The sequence below is a fragment of the Sciurus vulgaris genome (genome assembly GCF_902686455.1).
Source record: "Sciurus vulgaris genome assembly, chromosome: 8".
NCBI lineage: Eukaryota > Metazoa > Chordata > Mammalia > Rodentia > Sciuridae > Sciurus > Sciurus vulgaris.
In genome coordinates, this window is record NC_136468.1 from 37,152,614 (window position 1) to 37,172,979 (window position 20,366).

Sequence of the window (20,366 nt, forward strand, 5' to 3'; positions counted from 1 at the left end):
TAACATACTTTTTAAAAATTTCAGTTATCAGAGTATTTCCTCCGACTTAAAAAAAAAAAAAAAAAACTTGGTGTCATGTATCGAGTTTCTTTGAAATAAAATTTAAAATTGATAGCTAGTCTTAATTTATTTGCTAGATTAATACAATATTACTGACAAGCAAAACCAGATTTTCAACTTATTGTAAACAGGTAAAGAACATTGTGGGAAACAGTGTTCTCATGTCTTTTCTATGATGTTATTTATTTTATTATTATTGTTGTTGTTGTTCTCATTGTTTGTGTAAGGAAATCCCACGAAACCACACCGGACATGGGAAATCACATAAGGGAGTTTATTAAGCAAACAGAGTGTCTCCCTGCAAGGTAAGAGAGAAAATGAGAGGAAAAGAGAAAGGAAAGAGAAAGGGTGCGGGCTAGAGAGAGTGGAAAGCCAGGAGGAGGAAAAGCAAGTGTGTAGGAGAGAAAAGCAAGAGAGGAAAGATGGTGGTTGAATTCCGCAGGGCTAACAGGGGACCAATATCGGAGAAGGATACTTGCAAGCTGAATGATGAACCAATAGCTAGCTAGGATGTTCACAGATTGACAAGTGGTTGGGAGGCGGGGAAAATAGTTGTACCTGATGGGTGGGAGAGCAGCTTTATACATTACAGTTTGGTACTGAGTTTGAACCCAGAAGCACTTTACCACTGACTTTTAACCCCAGGCCTTTCTTTATTTTGAGACAAGTTCTCACCAAGTTGCCCAGGCTGGCTTTGAATTTGTGATCCTCCTGACCCTGCCTCCCTAGTAACCTGGACTTATAAACACCTTATCTTGTAATATATTTTTAGCCGTCTTGCAGTTAAGTATGTGAATGGTTCAAGAGAATCGGTGGGAGCCTTTGTTATGATACTGGCGTGTCTTCCACTTCCACTCACCTGAACCCACCACCTTTATTATCTTTACAGGAAAGCTGAGTCATCTCAGAGGATCAAGACAAGGACTCTTTCCTCATCAGCAACACCAGAGTTTGAGCCTGTGCAACTTGGTTCCTGTCCTTCTGGAGACAGTGTTATGCGAGTGAACTTTTCCATAGTAGGAGAGACACAGATTTTTTTCCGTATTGCACTCCAATTTCTTGAGAATGTGTTTGAAGTCAAATGTTGAACTAAACTCTAGATTACTGTCTTCTATTTCAAATACATTCCATACAGATTATGGCACAAGACTAGCATATATCACTCAGTCTCCCTGCCCACTGTAATTCATCAGGAAACCCCTTTTACTGGCTGCCAGCAAATCAAGAGCTTGTGATACAAGGGTTTGGGGGAACAGGGTGGGTTTGGTCCAGGCAGGAACACGGTGTGCATTCCAGGATCCCAGTTTGGCAAAAGTGTGCAGTTTACAATCACAAACAAGGTAGAGCTGCTGAAGCCAAAGAACTGCCAAGAAGGCTGATAACTATTAATAAATGAGGTCAAAAAGTGCATGATTCTCTCCCTCCCTCCCTCTCTGTCTTGTTTCTCTAATGTGTTTTCAAGCAGAAGCATTAATTGTAAATATTGCAAAGTTCCTCATCCATTGTTAACGGGCGAGCCACTGAAATATCTCTGCCGCTACATTGTTCTGATCCAACCCTCAAATCACAACTAAACTTGTAAAGCTCAAGTATGTGATGACTTGAGTCAGCATTACCATACAAGGCAGCTTTGAATTCCTCGTGGTAACCTTTTTATTGCTGTTTTGAAGTTTCCCAAGCACTGCCAAACTTCTTGAACTTTGTGGAATGATTATAAACTTTACAAAGATAAACCTTGATTCCACTTTGAAATTCTATTAAAGAATGCCAGAATTATATTAATAATGTGTGTATTTCCAAATCAAAGACTTGGGGGTTGGGGATGTGGCTCAGTGTTAGAGCGCTTACTGCACATGCACTAAGCCCTGGGATGAGTCCCCAGTGCCTCCACCAAGGGGCAAAAGAAAAAAAATTCAAAGACCTGGAACACCATTTTGATTATTCAGTATTTGTTATAGTGTCATTGGACAACTGACAAAAGGGATCACTGCAACAGCTGTGCTGGTTTTCAGAAAAAAAAATTATGCAACCCAGAAACAATGTTTGGGCTGCAAAGCTGGTCCCCGTTTCTAGGTTGTTTGTAGATTCCTAGGATATTTAGAAAGCTACCCCTTTAAAACCTCCAAAACATTTGTTAGAAACACTTCATAATGTAAGTATGTTTTCCTTGGCACCCCAGCAGAGCGGGTCTTGCCTTCAGCTCATACAGAAGGATTCTGAGGAGACAGATAAAGGGGCTTCACCTTGTCCGCTCTGGCTGGCTGTGTGGCCCTGAGTCAGTCCTCCACGGAGCCATGCAGGCAGAGGAGTGCTTCCTGTAAGGGACAGACCAGAGCTTGTGGAAGATATAAAGCAGGTGGAAGAAATCTCAGGGAACGCGCAAACAAGCAAGACACTAGTCTTAATGTGGTGCCGACTTAGTGACCTGGCATTATTCCTGTGCAAGACATGTGCGCCTTGTGGCAGGATGGGGGTTAGGGGGCGAGATGCAAATCGACTTTGGGGCATGAGTGCCAGGGTGGAATTCTTGTCCTTTTGCTTCCCAGCCTTCTGGGCTTTGGCCAAATCACATGGTCTCACAGTCCTCAGTTACCTTATCTGTAAAAGAAAATAATGTAAGTTCTTACCTGGAAGGGTTGTCCTGAGGATGACATGATGTGTTTATGTATAAAGCAGCTGAAATGAAACAGTGACCTGGTCTGCGTTAAAAAGATATCAAGAAGAAAGAAAGAAAAAAGGAAGGAAGGAAGGGAGGGGAGGAGGGAGGAGGAAGCAAGGAAGGAAGGAAGGAAGGAAGGAAGGAAGGAAGGAAGGAAGGAAGGAAGGAAGGAAGGAAGGAAGGAAGAAAAGCCATGACTACAAAATGGACTTTATTAAAAAGATAGTTTCAGCCAAATTTACTCTCACATGTTAATGCTTGCCCAATACTCTCTCTCTCTCTCTCTCTCTCTCTCTCTCACACACACACACACACACACACACACACACACACACACACACGTGCACACACACACACGAAGTTATTCTAATGGCTTTTTTTTGTTGTTGTTGTTGTTTTCGGGGTTAGCAGGGATTGGGCTTCAGGGGCACTCAACCACTGAGCCACATCCCCAGCCCTATTTTGTATCTCACTGAGTAGCTTAACGCCTCGCTTTTGCTGAGGTTGGCTTTGAACTGGCGATCCTCCTGCCTCAGCCTCCTGAGCTTTACAGGATTACAGGCATGCGCTACTTCACTCCGCTATTCTAATGTTATTATTTCTCCATTTGGCAAACTCCATAAGCCCTTATCTCTTGAATGGAGATAAGTAATGGAAATTCCTACTTCATTTTAGTAAAGAACCAAGACTCATTCCCAACCTTGAAGACTGTGGATCTTCATCTGCACATGTGCTGTTTCATGTGGACCATAGAAATGGGAAGGGGGTGGTTCAATAACAGTTGAGTGCTGATGGTACTTTCACAATAGTGCCTTCCAGAGATCTTGCAAAAGCTATGGGTCCTGTAGAGTATTTCCTGATGGAAAACACTGGGTGGAATGCCATTTGGTGGAAAATACTGTGGGGTGTGGAAAATCAACTCAGAATGAAAGTTTTGGATATCTCTGTGGTCCTATGCTGACCCCCCCTTCTCTGACCCCATTTAATACCCATTAGCAGAATTTTGGAACAAGGAAAGATAAAATATGCATGGGGAAAAAAAAAGTATTATATGCCTTTGTCAAACTGGGCTGGCAGGACTCACTCCTGCAGAACAACCATTAAGAATCCTTCAGTCCTTTCAAACCACTCCTAAGTTACATGAATTGCAATTAAAAGAAAATAATTCATTTTAAAATTTGATAAAAAATTGTGGGAAATCATGTAAAGCACTGATTATGATTACTTTCACATACCACGTTTTTATAAACTTGAGGACTAATCATTGGTTTTTTATCTCTATTATTCTGTTTTTTTACAATGGATTGCCGATTTGTTGAATACGATTTGTTGAGATATAAGACTGTGGACTTCTTGGGGGCGAGCTCTACAGTACAAAATTTTATACCCATAGTATTTGGGGGCTTATGTGTGATTAATATATATCCATTCATCTTCCTTAAATAAATGTCTTTTGTATCAGAACTTGGAGAATAAACAAGGCCCTGTATTCTAAGTTCTTTCCCACTGAATTTTCAGCAGCCCTACAGGTGTTTCTCTGTCAACTAGAGTGCAGAGGATTCCCTTTGTCCAGCACAGGAATTCAGGATCTGAAGACTCCCCAGAGAATACTGGCCTTCTGCTTTCTCCATGACCACGATGCTTCTGGAACATGCCGTCCTATAAACAGTTCCCCCCAGGTTTTCTGAATCTAGACTATTTTACATGTTCTTGCTGTTTGTACACTCTCAAATAGAAGTTATCTTCAGGTTATTAAGACTGGACAGCTTTAGAAATTCCTTAAACAAGGGGAGAAGAAAGGTAAATGAGAGAACAAGACAATTAAAATTTGGTATTCTAAAGAATGCATTTGCATGCATAACAAATTGTATGCATTTGTACGAATGTTTTAATGCATACAGAAAAAATTACACATTTTTCAGTAATTCTTCTTTATGCATCAAACAATCACGTTTAGTAGGTGTTACAGACACCGCATATACAAACTAAATGTGCCTAAAATTTAGTATTGTGAAATAGGCTTTCATTTTACTTATGGATTGCAGTTCTGGAACTTGGATGGAACGATTCCTGTTCGGCTATCACTGCTGATATGAAGGGTTTCAGGTGGAAGGCTTGAGGCTTGGAGCTGAAATTGTTTGAAGGATTGGTCACATAAGTGTCAGGGCTGGCTCTGGGCTGGGAGCCTCAGCTCCTCCTCACATAACATTTCCACATGGACTTTCTGAGGGGGTTCTTTTGTGTTTCCTCCACTGTATGGTCACTGGGTTCCAAGGGCAAGCAGAGAGAGAGAGAGAGAGAGAGAGAGAGAGAGAGAGAGAGAGAGAGAGAGAGAGAGAGAGAGAGAGAGAGAGAGAGAGATGTAAGTTCATGCCTGGCGAGGTTGTAGTACATTTTTTGACCTTGGCATTCTGTTTGGCCAAGTAGCCACAAAGTCCCACTCAGGTTCAAGGGCAGGGAAAATGAACTCTGGATGTTGAATGGCAAAGTTTCAAAAGAATACGTAAAGCCAGAAATACTTTTATGACCATTTTTTAAATGTATTGTGCCACAAAAGGCTTGATATTCCCATTTCATAGATGAGAACTTGAGGCTGAGAGCTTAAATGGTTGTTCACGTTCCCCATAACTGGTGAGTGGAGAGTTCACGATCCAGTCCAACTCTGTGAACTTCTGCCACTACATGACAATCATGGAGAGCCAAAACTTCATGCGAGTGCTCCTCTTACACATAGAGATGACTACTAGTGAAGTATATTTTTCCTTCAGTTGTAACTAAAATATTACTGTGAGGCCTCTTGCCAAATACTGTATTTTAAACTGAGAACATCAATAAGAGCAAATTATAATAAAATTCCAAGTTTCCCCCTGAAAAGTGAGTTAAGAATTTTTTTTTAACTTTGTACATTTAAATAGTTTCTGGTTTATGAAAAAATTGCAAATAGTATTACAAAGAATTTCTGTTTACTCTTCACTCATCTTCTTCAACTCTGAACATACACCATACTTATTCTATTGTTTTCTCTCTATGGTGTTTTTCCGAAATCATCTATGAATAAGTTGCAGATCTGATGCTCCTTTACCCACAAATACTTTAATGCTTTTTCTAAGAAAAGGACCTTCTCTTATATAACCATAACAGAAAAGTAACATGGATATGATGGAGTGATCCAAAATATGGACCTTACTTGAGCTCTAATTTTAAATAACAAACATGGGAATAGAATAGAATTTTCCTCAGAAAAAACAGCAAGTTCATATACTTCCTTTTATCTTTTCACAAAATGGACAATACTGGTGTTCAAAGGAGTAACTGCTACCATGGAGAAGTTCATGCTATTTTGCATACAGTTTTTTTAAATGAATAACAATAACTTATTTTTGATTTTCAAAAAGCTGCATGAGTTTCCTGTCATTAATGGTCCTCTTCTCAATCTATAAGATGAGAATATAAGACTTCTAACCTTTTGTTATGGTTTAGATGTAGTATCCCCCCAAAAGCTCAAGTGCAAGACAATGCAAGAAGGTTTGGAGGAGAAATGGTTCGGTTTTGGGTTATAACCTTAATATAATCAGTGAGTTAATCCCTGATGGGATTGACTGAGTGGTAACTGGTGGCAGGTAAGGTGTGTCTAGAGGAGGTTGTTCATTGGAGGTGTGGCTTTGGGGTATAGATTTGTATCTGGCAAGTGAAGACACCTCTCTCTCTCCTTTCTGATCATCATGAGAGCCACTTCCCTCTGCCACGCTATTCTGCCATGATGTTCATCCACACCTTGAGTCTCAAGGAATGGAGACTGCTGTCTATGGATTGAGACCTCTGAAACCCTGAACCCCTAAATAAACTATTCCTCCTCTACAGTTGTTCTGCTTGGGTCCTTTAATTATAGCACCAAAAACACTGACCCAAAATCCTTTCTAGGATGCAAGTGAAATTTGACAGTACAGTTCATTTTTTTAATTTTTGATTGATTTGCATCTTTTAAAATTTTTTTTTTTATTTTTACAGACTGCATTTTGATTGTACACAAACGGGGTACATCTTTTCATTTATGTGGTTGTACATGATGTGGATTCATACCATTCATGTAATCATACATGTACATAGGGTAATGATGCCTGTCTCATTCCGTCATCTTTCATACATTCCCTCATTTCCCTCTACATGATCTAAAATTCCTCCATTCTTCTTTCACTGCCACTCGCCCACCCCCATTATTTATCTGCCACTTATCAGGGAAAACATCCTGCCTTTCATATTTTGGGATTGGCTTATTTCACTTAGCATGATATTCTCTAATTCCATCCATTTGGCAAATGCCATACTATTATTCTTCTTATGGCTGAATAATATTCCATTGTGTATATATACCACAGTTTCTTTATTCATTCCTCTGTTGAAGGGTTGGTTCCACAACCTAGCTATTGTGAATTGAACTGCTATAAACATTGATGTGGCTGCATTACTGTAGTATGCTAATTTAAGTCCTTTGGGTATAAACTGAGGAATGGGATAACTGGATCAAAAGGTGAGTCCATTCCAAGTTTTCTGAGGATTTTCCACACTGCTTTCCAGAGTTACTGCACCAACTCCACCAGCAAGGTAAAAGTGTGCCTTTTCCCCACATCCATGCCACCATCTATTATTGTTTGTGTTCTAGTTAATAGTCATTCTAAATTGGAGTAATATGAGATCTTAGAGTTGTTTTAATTTGTATTTCTCTAATTACTAGAGATGTTGAACACTTTTTCACATATTTATTAATCACCTGTATATCTTCTGTTTAGTGTGTGTTCAGTTCCTTGTCCCATTTATTGATTGAGTTCTTTGTATTTTTGGTGTAAAGTTTTGTAAGTTCTTTATAAATTTTGAAGATTAGTGCTCTATCTGAAGTGCATGTGGAAAAGATTTTTTTCCTACTCTGTAGGTTCTCTTTTCACATTATTGAGCGTTTCCTTTGCTGAGAAAAGCTTTTAGTTTGAGTCCATCCCTTTTATTGATTCTTGCTTTGATTTCTTGTGCTTTGGGAGTCTTGTTAGGGAAATCTGATCCTAAGCAAACATGATGAACATTCAGGCCTACTTTGTCTTCTATTTGGTGCAGGGTCTCTGGTCTAATTCTAAAGTCCTTGATCCATTTTGAGTTGAGTTTTGTGCAGGGTGAGATGGTTCTCTATTTAGAAGATCCAAAAAACTGCACCAGCAAACTTCTAGAACTAATAAGTTAATTCAGCAAAGTAGCAGGATATAACTTCAAAATGCAAAAATCTAATGCATTTCTATTCATAAGTGATGAATCCTCTGAAAAAGAAATTCAGAAAATCACTCCATTCACAATAGCCTCAAAAAAATAAAATAAAAACTTGAGAATTAATCTAACAAAAGAGGTGAAAACTACAGAACAGAAAAGAGAGAAACTGAAGAAAATCTTAGAAGATGGAAAGCTCTCCCATATTCTTGGATAGGCAGAATTAATATTGTCAAAGTGGCCATTCTACCAAAGGCACTATACAGATTCAATACAATTCCAATTAAAATCTCAATGACATACCTCATAGAAATAGAGAAAGCAATCATGAACTTCATCTGGAAAATAAGAGACCTCGAATAGCCAAAACAATCCTGAGCAGAAAAAATGAAGCAGGAGGTATCACAATACCAGATCTTAAACTCTACTATAGAGCAACAAAAACAGCATGGTATTGGCACCAAAATAGATAGGCAGACCAATGGTACAAAATAGAAGACACAGAGACGAACCCACATAAATACATTTACCTCATACTAGACAAAGGAGCCAAAAACATACAATGGAGAAAAGATAGCCTGTTCAATAAATGGTGCTGGCAAAACTGGAAATCCATATGCAGTAAAATGAAATTAAACTTCTATCTCTTGACAGTACACTTAATAAAATGGCTATTTCTATGAATGAAACTGTAGCTAATGAAAGTAATGAAAGTAACTAGCTAATAATGTTAATGAGTATAGAATGAAACCAGCAAATGGAGAAGTTCTTTCAAACCTGCATGATTCCATGTAGTATATTTGGATTTCTCTTTTCTTTTTATCTAGCTCCCTCTGGACTCCTGTAAATGCTTTTTCTTTGATGGATTTAATGAATGAATGAATGAAACTATTAATTGGTAATTAAGCAATATGTCAAATAGTTAAACAAAGATGAGGAGAAATGGTTGGGAAAGGAAGTTAATGGAACTTCCTTTAATGAAAAGGAGAAAGGAGGAGGGAAGCAGGGAATGGGGGGCATGTTCTGGTCTGTGGCATGGCTTATGTGCAAATCAAGTTAATGGGCACAACAATTTGCAAGGTTGGATGAGGGAGACACAGAAATGACTTTTCTTAGTAGTTGATAAAACCCCAATAACCTGTCAACTAGAACCTGAGAGTTCCATGGCTTGTTCATTGCCTAGGGAGGGGAAAATAAGGAATTGTGTTGCTCAACTAAACACTGAATAACACAACCATTTTTTTGCAGTGAGTTGTCAGATAAGCAGATCCTTGATATCCTTTGCAGTGTAATGTATGCAGAGACAGCTTCAATGAGGTGAGCATTAGTAAATTTGGTGCTGTGAAATTTTAAAGCTCTCAGACCTTGCAATGTTTATTGTGGAAGTACCAAAGTGACTAGTAAAAGTTTTGGTTCTTCAGAAAAGAGAAAATACACTCAACTTGTCTTTACTGGGACCTAGAGTAACATGGAAATTATTTCAAAAGTTTCTTTGAAATGTCATATTCCATAAAGAGACTGGGATGTTTTATGAAAAGCTAACATGAGATGCTAATATAACTTTTATCTAGTGACTTATTTGTGTATATCCCCAGCCAGATGTTCTCCTTGAGTATCAGATTTCCAGTCCCAAATTGTCTGCTGTATCTCACCACTTTCCTTAACTTTGACATAATCTAGTGCAAGTATCATTTTCCTTTCATCATACCTCCTCCACACAATGGGTTTTCCATTCCTGTTGCTATCTCCACAGATCTTCCAGTTGACTTCTCTCCCTGACTTTCAATCCTACTATGACCAGTTCTCTTAAATTCTATTTTTGCAGCATTTCTATTTATCCATCCACTTACCGAGGAAAACAGTGAAAATAACTTCTCATATTAGAGAAGATATTCCAACATCACAAGGATCCCACTTGGGGGATCATTTCCATCATCTTCTGTCTGGGATGGATCTTAATTACTTTTATGTTCTTTTACCTGCCTATCTCCTCCAAGAGACTATGAAGATTAGAGAACAGAGGTCTCTCTTTATTTACCTTCAGTTCCCCAATAACACAATGTAACACATGGCCTAGTTAAGGGATATTTGTGGAATGAATACATGGTCTGCCCTCATTAGAGAAGGTTAATTCCTACAATAGACAACTCTAATATTAGTGGCTTAAAACCAATAAATACACATTTCTTGCTTACATTTTGGTCTAGTAAGAGACATGTGGAGGGTAGAGGCTTCTTTATCTTTTGGCACCACCATTTTGTAGTTGTAATGGCCTGGAAGGGAATTACGTTACACGTGTCCAATAGGACACATGCCCTATTGGCAAAATCCCAATCACAAAGCCCCTCACAACTTCAGGGAATGCTGGAAAATACAGTTCCACTGGAAGTAAGTTTGATGATCATCTGGCCAGTGTATGGCATACTATCCTCCTAACTCTCTACTATTTTCAATGATAGTAGTCATTTTGGAGAGCGTCTTTTTGGTTTTACCTCCCTTATTCCCACTGTGTACCCCAAACCCTGAAAAAAAGCAAACAAAATTCATTTGGGAGATTTTGAACTATTGTGCTTCAGTTGCTCGACTCTACCCTTGGGGTAAAACTGTTTTGTCGTGTGTGAAACAATTGGAACCATTTGGTTTTCTTTCTGGAGAATTTTGCAATCCAAGCCAATAGGCTAGTCAGCTTCTCGGTATAATGGGATTTATAACGTGTGAATGCAGAAATTTCAGGGCACCCATCTTTTATTTGGCATATACACTGAAGACAGAGAAATGTGCCTACAGAGAAAGAAAAATGGAGCCAATGTTCAGAGAGGAGTCTGGACGAGAGTAAGATGGAGAGAAGGGTGATGGCTGTTCCTTCTTAGGCTGCATACTTCCTATCCACCTCCTGTGTATCTAAAATAAATAACTTTCTTGTGACTTTGGAAAAGATAAAAAAGTAATCCTAACCATGAAGACCCCTAATTAGGTGAGGATCTAATTCCATAAAGAATTTGAAGCAGACAAAATGAGAACTCATAGAACAAAGTTGGCTGGAAATGTAACGGTTGCTACATTAGAAGAGGGACAGATTCTACTCACAGCTCCCTGAAAGTCAAAATAAAAAATGAAATACAGTAGTCCTTCTTTATCCATGGCTTAACTTTCTGTGGTTGCAGTTTATAGTGATCTACCAGGGTCTGAAAATACTAAGTGGAAAATTCTAGAAATAAATCAGCTTTAAATTGCATGCCATTCTGAGATATGTGATGAAGTTTCATGCTGTCCCACCTAGGACATGAATCTTCCCTTTGTCCAGCATATCTACACTGTAAATTCCACCTTCCCATTAGTCATTTAGTCTTGGTTATCAGATTGACTGTCATTGTATCACAGAGCTTATACTCAAGAGACACTTACTTATTTTACCTTATAATGGCCCCAAAGGACAAGAACAGTATGCTAGTTTCTTGTCACTGTGACCAAAATTCTTGACAAGAACAACTTAAAGGAGAAAATGTTTATTTTGAACTCACAATTTCAAAGGTTTAATACAAAGTGAATTCCATTGCTCTAGGCCCAAGGTGAGACAGAACACCATGATAGAAGGTTGTAGCAGAGGAAAGCTGCTCACCTTATGGTAGCCAGGAAGCAGAGAAAGAGTAAGTGGAGTCAGGGACAAACTATATTTTCTTCAAGGTAAGCACCTCTGTGACCCACTTACTCCAGCCATGCCCTACCTGCCTAGAGTTGCCACCTGGTACATTCATACTATTAACCCATAAAAAGATTAATCCATTGACTAGAGTTTAGCTTTCATGATCTCATTATTTCATTGCCTGTGTTAACATAGGCTCTTTTGGGGGACACTTCAAATCCAAAACATTATAAATAGTAATGATGGCAATATGGATATGCTAAGAGAATCCAAAAGTGCTCCCTCTAGAGAAAAGGTGAAAGTTCCCGACTTAGTAAGGAAGGAAAAGCATCCTAAGTTGAGGTTGCTAAGAACTATGGTGAGAACAAATCTATTTGTGACATTGTGTAGAGAGAAAAATAAATTCAGCTTAGTTTTGCTGTCATGCCTCAAACTGCAAAAGTTATGACCACAAAGCATAAGTGCTTAGTTAGGACAGACACGGCAGTGCATTTCTTTCTGTATGTATAGGATAAACACAGTATATGTAGGATTTGTTACTATCCACAGTTTCAGGCATCCACGGAGGCAGGACCCTGGAATGTATCCCCTGCAGATAAAGGGGAGGGGAGCTAATTTGAGGTTGTTTCTCTTACTCTCAATTTCAGATAGAATATCTATGTCTTCCTTTGGGGAGTGAAGCTATGTGTTAGCATTAAGATCTGATAGTGATTTCTTGGGCAGTGGGATAAAAATGATTCTTATGGAAATGTTCCTAGACTAGACCATCATAAAGGAACCCAATTCGTACATGAAAACATAAAGTAATGCCAGGAAACTTAGAGGAAAATTTTTAAATTTTTAAAAATCAAATAAAAACAATAGCAGCAACAACAATAATAATGTATTTACAAGGTACAATGGGTTGTTTTTATATACACTGTAGAAAGATTTTATCAAGTTAAATAACATATTCCTCCTCTCATATACTTATCATTTTTGTGGTGAAATATTTAAAATCTACTCTTTTAGTAATTTTTGAAATACATAATGCATTATTAACTGTGATCACCACACTGTGCAACCACAGTCTTATTCCTTCTGTCTACCAAAACTTGGAAATGTGATATGTGCATGTGACAAAATTTTAACTTCATTACATGTACCATGCAGTCCCTTTTGATCTAATATTTTTATGCCTTCTTTGGTTATTTGTACACCCTCTGTCCTTGAGTCTCTCCCACCCCCATTTGGACTGCTGATTTGTTGAATTCTTTACACCATGTCTCTTCTCTAGAAGGTAAAATACCAGGAAGGCAAGGATCTTGTTTTGTTCTCTACCTTGGTACCAGTTCTCCAACCATTCCTGACACACAACAGAAATACTCAATAAATATGAGAATAATGAATAAATAAAGGAACATGGAGAAGTGGAGATGGCTACCTGCAAGATAATAAAAATTGGGTAGGACTGAGTTCTGCAAACTTGGGCAGAGAGCAGCTAGAGGTATGAAGGAGAAATGCAGAAGAGAAAAGGGAATTTTATTAAGTATTGTTGAGGGTAATATGATTGGTTCCATGTATTGCCATTTTTTTGGTCAATGGAAGTAATTGATTTTTTTAAAAATTGCTGTGTCTACAGAGCTATGTTTCTTTGTCTACTCCATGTCTTAGAAAGTTGAACAAATGAGTTTCATCTCAACTAGAAATTGCTAATCTGGATTTCATGGCTTATTTAGGTGTTGCTTAATTCATTTTCTTATTTGCCATTTGTGCAGTGTATATGATGAGGTATGTCCTCATTGGGTGCTAGGGAAATAAACATGAATACAATTATAGTCCTTCACTAAGTGGGGCCATAATATTGGAAAGCTAGTAGTACAGGTCATGGCCTTCATGAACATAGGATGGGTCCTAAACCTGGGATAAGACAGGGCAATGGATTAACTTTTCGAAGTTACCTACCTTTGTAAAATCACAGAGGTATGAAAGACGCTACTACCTTCAAGACACGAAACATTTTGATATGTCTAGATAGCAACGTGTGAATGTGGAAGGGATATGAAAACAGGCTGGATCACTCAGGTGCTTTAAATGGGAATAGAAATGCCACCTTTGTCTGATACTCTGGTAGAAGAAGAGAAATGGATCAGAACAATATTTCCCAAAGTGTAAAATTCAGACTTTTAGCATCATCATCTCCTGAAAATTTGTTAGGATGCAAATCCTCGGGCCATTCCCAACACCTGTGGAGTCAGAAACACAGGTGAGGTCCAGTAATCTGTTCTGCAGACCTGGGTGCAGTGATTCACGCCTGTAATCCCAGCAACTTGAGAAGCTGAGGTAGGAGGACTACAAGTTCAATGCCAGCATCAGCAAGGTACTGAGACCCTCAGCAATTTAGGAAGACCCTGTCTCAAAACTAAAAAAAGAAAAAAAGGACTGGAGATGTAACATAGTGATGAAGTACCCCAGATACAATCCCCAGCATCAAGAAAAGGGGGTGGGGGATGATACCCACTGGGTGATTTTAATGCATACTAAAGTTTGAGAACCACTGACTTAGAACAAGGGTGAGACTACAGACAAGAAGACCTTAAAGGAATTTACAGTGTACCTGGTGAGAAATGATAAGGTTATGAAAAGAAGTTTGGGTATGGTAAAGGAGATGCAGAGATAGACTCAAATAAGTGTTTCAAATGGTCAGATAAATCAGCATGGAATAAATTATCACTTGTGTGGGGTTGCATTTGGTAGAGAAAATAACAATGATTGCAACTTAAAAATGGGAATGAGATGGTGGGAGGAATAACCCAAGATAAATCCAGTAACCAGCCACCCAAGTCATCACCTTGTCTCTTGCTCTTGAAACCAAAGTTTTGAAACTTGATTCTTTGCTTCTGCTGGCAGGTGAGACTGGAGTTTCCTGGCTTCTGTTGGCGGGAGGGGTTTGCATAAGTTCGCAGACCTCGGCTACCGAGAGATTTGGCAGCTCTCAATTGGCAGCTCTCAGTGGTGAGCCGTGCCCTCCAGTGTTGCAGAGACTCTAGCAGCTCACCCTCAATTTCTTCTTTCCCTGTTCTTGTCTTATAAATTTGAAGAATGAGATTCATGTATCAGGATGAGTGAGTGTATGAGTAGGATTTGTTGAAGGAAAAAAAACAAACAATTCTTGCAGTGCAACAGGGGACTGGATAGCAGGTTTTCTCCCTCCCAGTGTGTCAGTCTAGGGGTTTATATAGCACTTGGAGTCACTGCTGTTGTTGTAAACTTATGCTAAATAGGGTTTGGAAAAGAAGTAAACTGTTGGTTAACTCTTGAGTTCCATCTTCCATTTGGGTCTTCCCCACTTCCATTTTCTGCCAGCAGGTCAGAAAAAAGGAGGTCGAGTTTGGCGGATGCTCTATGCTTGCAGGTTCTGGGCTCCTGCAGCAGGTATCTGCATGGTGCTCTGGCCTGGCTGTGGAAGGCTGCCTCACAACCTGCATGTCTGCATGGTGGGCTCCATCGGCCTAAGGCCGTGCCTGCCTCCTGTGCTCCAACCCACCCAGGCCCATTCTCCTGCTGCACTGCTCTGCTGCATCTTCTTGTCAGGGACCAGTAGGCTGGTTGCACAGCTTGGCAGTCAAGAAACCACGTCACCCTGACTCCACATCATTGCTGGCTCTGAAGTAGATTTCTGCCTAAGATCTCATCTCATCACGAGCCAAAAGAAACTCCAAACTTCAGAACCACACATACGTGCATACTGTGTCTAGGTGTAGACTTCGCTTCTAGACAATTATTCACCATTGCTGTATCTGTCATTTGCCAATTCAGCAGTCATTTATCCTTTTCCATATCAGAAAATAATTCCCCACCCTAGGTAGCTAGATGGCCAGTCCTCAGGGTATGAATGATTGACTAAGTCAGTCATGACTACTCTGTTTCCTTTTGCCTTTGATGGGGATGAAAGCATGTGACTTAGCTTTAACCAATGACATGGACGTGTGGGTAAGTCTGCTAGTTCTGGGAAGAGTTTTCCTTCTCATCTAGAGAGTAAACATGTGTTTGCCTCTATTCTCCTCTTACTTTGGTATTGTCATGTGAAGGAATGGTGCTTGGATGTTGGACAAACCTTAGAATGGAAGGTCACACAAAGAGGACAGCAGCAAAGAGGATTCCAACGAACTTGCCAAACTTGGGCTAGCCTGCATTTTGTGTTTAAGCCATTCTTAGTTTTTAGTCACTTATTGCCAAAAGCATTCTGAACTACTCACCTTTCTGTAGGAGACTAATAGGACTAAACTCAGCATACCTCCCAGCCCTGTTTATGTTCTGCTTTAAGAACATCCTCATCCGACCTAATCTCTTCCCACACTAACTACCTCTATACCCTCTGAGATCCAACTTCTGTGAACTGCAGACGCCCTTGTATTCAAAACTCTTTACTCCTTGCTGCAACAGACACCTGGTAATCCCCAAAGTTTTTTTTTTTTTTTTTTCTTTTTGTCAACTTTCAAGTAGAGGCTGGTTATTTTTTTTTTTTTTTTTTTTTTTCTCCCATGTAGGCATTCCACAGCACCTGTGGGGGTTGGTGTCTTTCTCAATTTTCATTTCTACTATTTGTTTGTTTCTAACAATGACAGCTTTTTGAAATATAGTACATGGTCTCAGATATGTCCACCAATTTCTAAGCTTAGTTCCCATCTTTTATAAATTAGAACACTCCTTCACATTCTTTGATGTTAAACAACCCCCATTCTTGTTTTCTCTGTTGCGATTCTTGACCTCAACATATTCACTGATGTCCAACACTTGTGTCTACTTTTTCTTAACACTCTTGTCCTCCATCCTACTCAGCTGTAATTGTGGGGAGGAGGAGAATCAATAGGACTTGACCAGAAGGCATCTGTGTAGACTCCTAAACCCAGTCCTCCTTTGAATTATACCATGGTACCCTCAGTCAGTGTATGGAGAAATCGGCTTCCACATCTCTGCATTCAATAATGGCTGACTCTAGTAATGATAACTGGGTACAAGTTGCTTTTCTTATTGTCTGAAGGTCAAGATATTCTGGGGAAAAGTATCATGGAAGAAAAATCAATAGCAGCCTTTAAAAATGTCAGCATAAAATGCCATTCAAAACAAGTATAAAAGGTTAATGCCATTTGGTTTTGAGCGTTTCAAAATATATTGTCAGATGAGAAGCTACAATGACATGTTCCCTATGAAAGGACAAAATAATTAGCCAAAGCTATTTAAGCATCTGGTGAAAATATGAGTCTCTTAAGCCAGAATGTCTTTCATGTTTGTGCTCAAAACACCCACGTCCCCCAGGTGCAGCGGTTCCTTATCATGTATGTGAACGTTCAGTAAAAATCGCCAGGTTGGCATCAAGCAGTTAGATAACTGGAGGTCAGTAAAGGACAGAGTGTCTGGTAAGAAATTGGGTAAAGTGTTCTGATTTGGAGACAATGATGGAGTCATAAGTTTTGTAAGGAATTAAATGAATACCTAGAAGACAAGTTCAGATATGCCAGGGCATCTTGAGACAAAGGCTTCATACTGATCTTGGGTGGTGGTGTCATTTTGGTAACCATGGTGAAGTCAGATGAGTTTAAACACTAAGTGTAGGAAATTGCTTAAGGATGAGTCAATAATGAATCTCTGGTAAAATTGGGCTGAAATCCTTCAAAGTCAGACTTGGAAATATATGTTTGAAGACATATACATAAGTTTCAGCTAGAGTTGATTAAGGAAAAAACAATCCTCAGTCCCTCATTTCTAGGGGAAAAAAGATAAAAGATAACATAAAACATATGAAGGCCATTATGAGTCTCAAGAGCAACTCAGATTTCATAAGAGCAGTAACAAAATCCACTGATTTCTCAGAAGTTTATATCCAAGCAAAATTCTTCCACTTAAAGATTAATAGGATAGGTACAGATTATATGGAGTTCCTGATTAATCTTCTAATGTAGGCTAATTCTTCTAATAAGGATTATAAATGTATTACCACAATAATATGCTTCAGCAATTAATGTGTCAAAATCTTTTGAACTTTCTGGATCTCAGGAGAGAATTATCCCTTTCCCCATCCAACCCTTTTCTGTCTAGTCCTATTGCTGTTCAGGGGATAGGAAAAGCAGAAGTCATCATTGTATCTTGTAATATCCAAGATGGGACAACTCTTCTCTGTTGTGCCATCAATGGACTGTGGCATTTTCTCCCTTCCAATGTGAGGATCTCTATTGCTAACTGCAGAGATGTTGTTAAATGCTTATATTAAGCATAAAAATAGAAAATAGAATTTACACGGGGTTCTGATGAAACTTCTATCATTTGATTCATGGGAAATAATTAGAATAAAATTATCCTACATTATCTACATTTGGAGAAATAAAATGCACAGATCCAGATTATCTTCCACGCAGTTTATTTCTTCCAGAAATGGCCTAATATACATGCAATCTTTTGGGTAGCAAATGATGGATTTGGTAAAATTTCTTGGGCTTCTATATCCCTAATGCAGCCTGATTCTATCGCAGCTCGAGGCCTGGGGCCAGGCTGGCCAAGAGTCGTGCCATTTGTGTGAGGGATTTCTTCTTCAGTTTATTCTCAGTTAGCCACATCTGGGAAAGGTAAACTGTTGAACTTCATGCATAAAATGTTGTGAAAAATATCTATTACTATTTAAGATAAAGGAAAAAAGGTAAGCATCAAGTAATATTTATACACAATGGTATTTGTAATAGTAAAAAAAATTTTATTTGTGGATGGATCATTATTTATATGTGGTGCTGAGGATCAAATTGAAAGCCTCACACATGCTAGGCAAGTGCTCTACCACTGAGCCACAAACCCAGTCCCTTATAATATTAGCTTTTAAAATTGCATGCGGAATTAGAGTACTTATTTCTGTGTGGTAACACATATTCAAGTTGCAAAAGATAACTTTTCCATGGTTGGAGATGGTATGTGCGGAGGGAATGTGTCTATTTGTATGTATGCATGTGTATGTGTGGTACAAGAGATAAGAGAAGCACTATCTAACCTGAGCTACAAAAAATAAAACCAAATTATTCTGGGATTATGTCAGAGAAAAGTACCACTTCCAGTAAGAGAAATACTTCAGACTGAAGAAAGCAAGCAAGCACTCACCGTCTTAGATTATTAGGAAGAGAATACTGTTTCCCATTTACTTCGTTTCTCACAGTAGGTTGCTGTAAAAGGATTTCTTAAGAAAGTGAGAGTTACAACTCAAGCATAAGAGTAATATTGTCAGTATTTCCCGGAAAAGTTTCCCCAACTTCAGTTAAAATATTTTTTTCTAGGAGAAAAAAATAAAACTCTTGCATGACCTGAAAATAACTGAAATGTCCTGATTTAAAATTTCATAAAACTTAACCCTTCCTAAGACTTCTAAAATGAAGTCTAGTTTCTTCTCTTCTGTCAGAACCTTTTATTCTGAATAGTTTTTCTCCTTGGAGACACTGCCCTCTACTGTACCACACACTTAACTGCAGAAGGATTATTTTATTCAAAAGGATGTGGAGGGGGAAAAAAAGACAGTTACTCAAGTGCAAGACTTTATTTTGTATAATACACATATAATTCATTACATTTAATTTTCATAGTGAATAACTATGTATGGAACTATACAAGGAAAAATAACATCAGAAATACCTAAGGATGGAAGTATATAGGCAAAGACATATCTACGAACAGGTTTAAAAGTATCATAAGACAGTATATCCATTGGATAAGACTGAAAACCATGCAAAACATTTATTCAAACCATGACAGGCAAGTGCAATCATTACAAGTTATAGTTTTCTGTGTACAAAAATGACATGTTCTTTGGATTGAAAACGACATAAATGAGTAGCATGGCTTTTATGCCTGAGACAAAAATCCTGAAGTTAAAAAGTGTGGATATCATTATGTCATATATGATTAAAAAGGCCACAGATGGAGAGCTTCAGTTTACAAAGAAAATACTGAGAGGTAGGGCAAATAAAATACACAGAAATGCAATAAAGAAAATGCCATCTCTGCCTGAACCAGGAAAGAGCAAATGCATAGGCATTCAAATACCAGCTCCACATATTGCACTGCATTTCTATTTTCTCTGTCAAAAATAATCAACTGTGCAACAAATATAGAGCCTTGGCATTAGGGCAAATTTAATTTCCTTTTCACTTCACACATGAAGGAAAGAAGAAGTAGAAAACTATGAATGCTCATCTTTCCATTAAGGAAATTAACTTTTAAGAGTTTTTAATATACTGCGTTTGGCACCAAGGATATAGGGATTTGAAGGTTAATTATAGCCAAGCTTCCAACACAAAGATTTTATATTTGGAAAGCTAAAGTTATTTACCATTTTAAAAATCAAATGCTTAAAGCAGGTTTTTAAAGTTGAGACAAAAAATTTAAGGAAAAAACAATACAGAAAGATACTGAACAAAATCTGATTCTCTTTATAGTTTTGTTTCCCCCTTTATTATTATGATTTTTTTCAAATTGCATTTTACAGTAGAAATGCAGACCACTTTGGATAGGTACGCTCAATATTGCTTGCCTCTCTCCTCTTAAGACATCATCTTCTTGCATTCTATTGAACAGAAAACCATCCCTTCTACGGGCATGAACTTCTGCCCAATGAGGCTCTTGCTGCAGCAGGAGCACAGAAAGCACTCTGTGGTTGCGTGCCAGCTAAAGCTGTTGTAGGTCACCCGTTGCACTTCTGGATCAATGGCATTGTGGCATCCTTGACACACCTGTTCAGGAAAA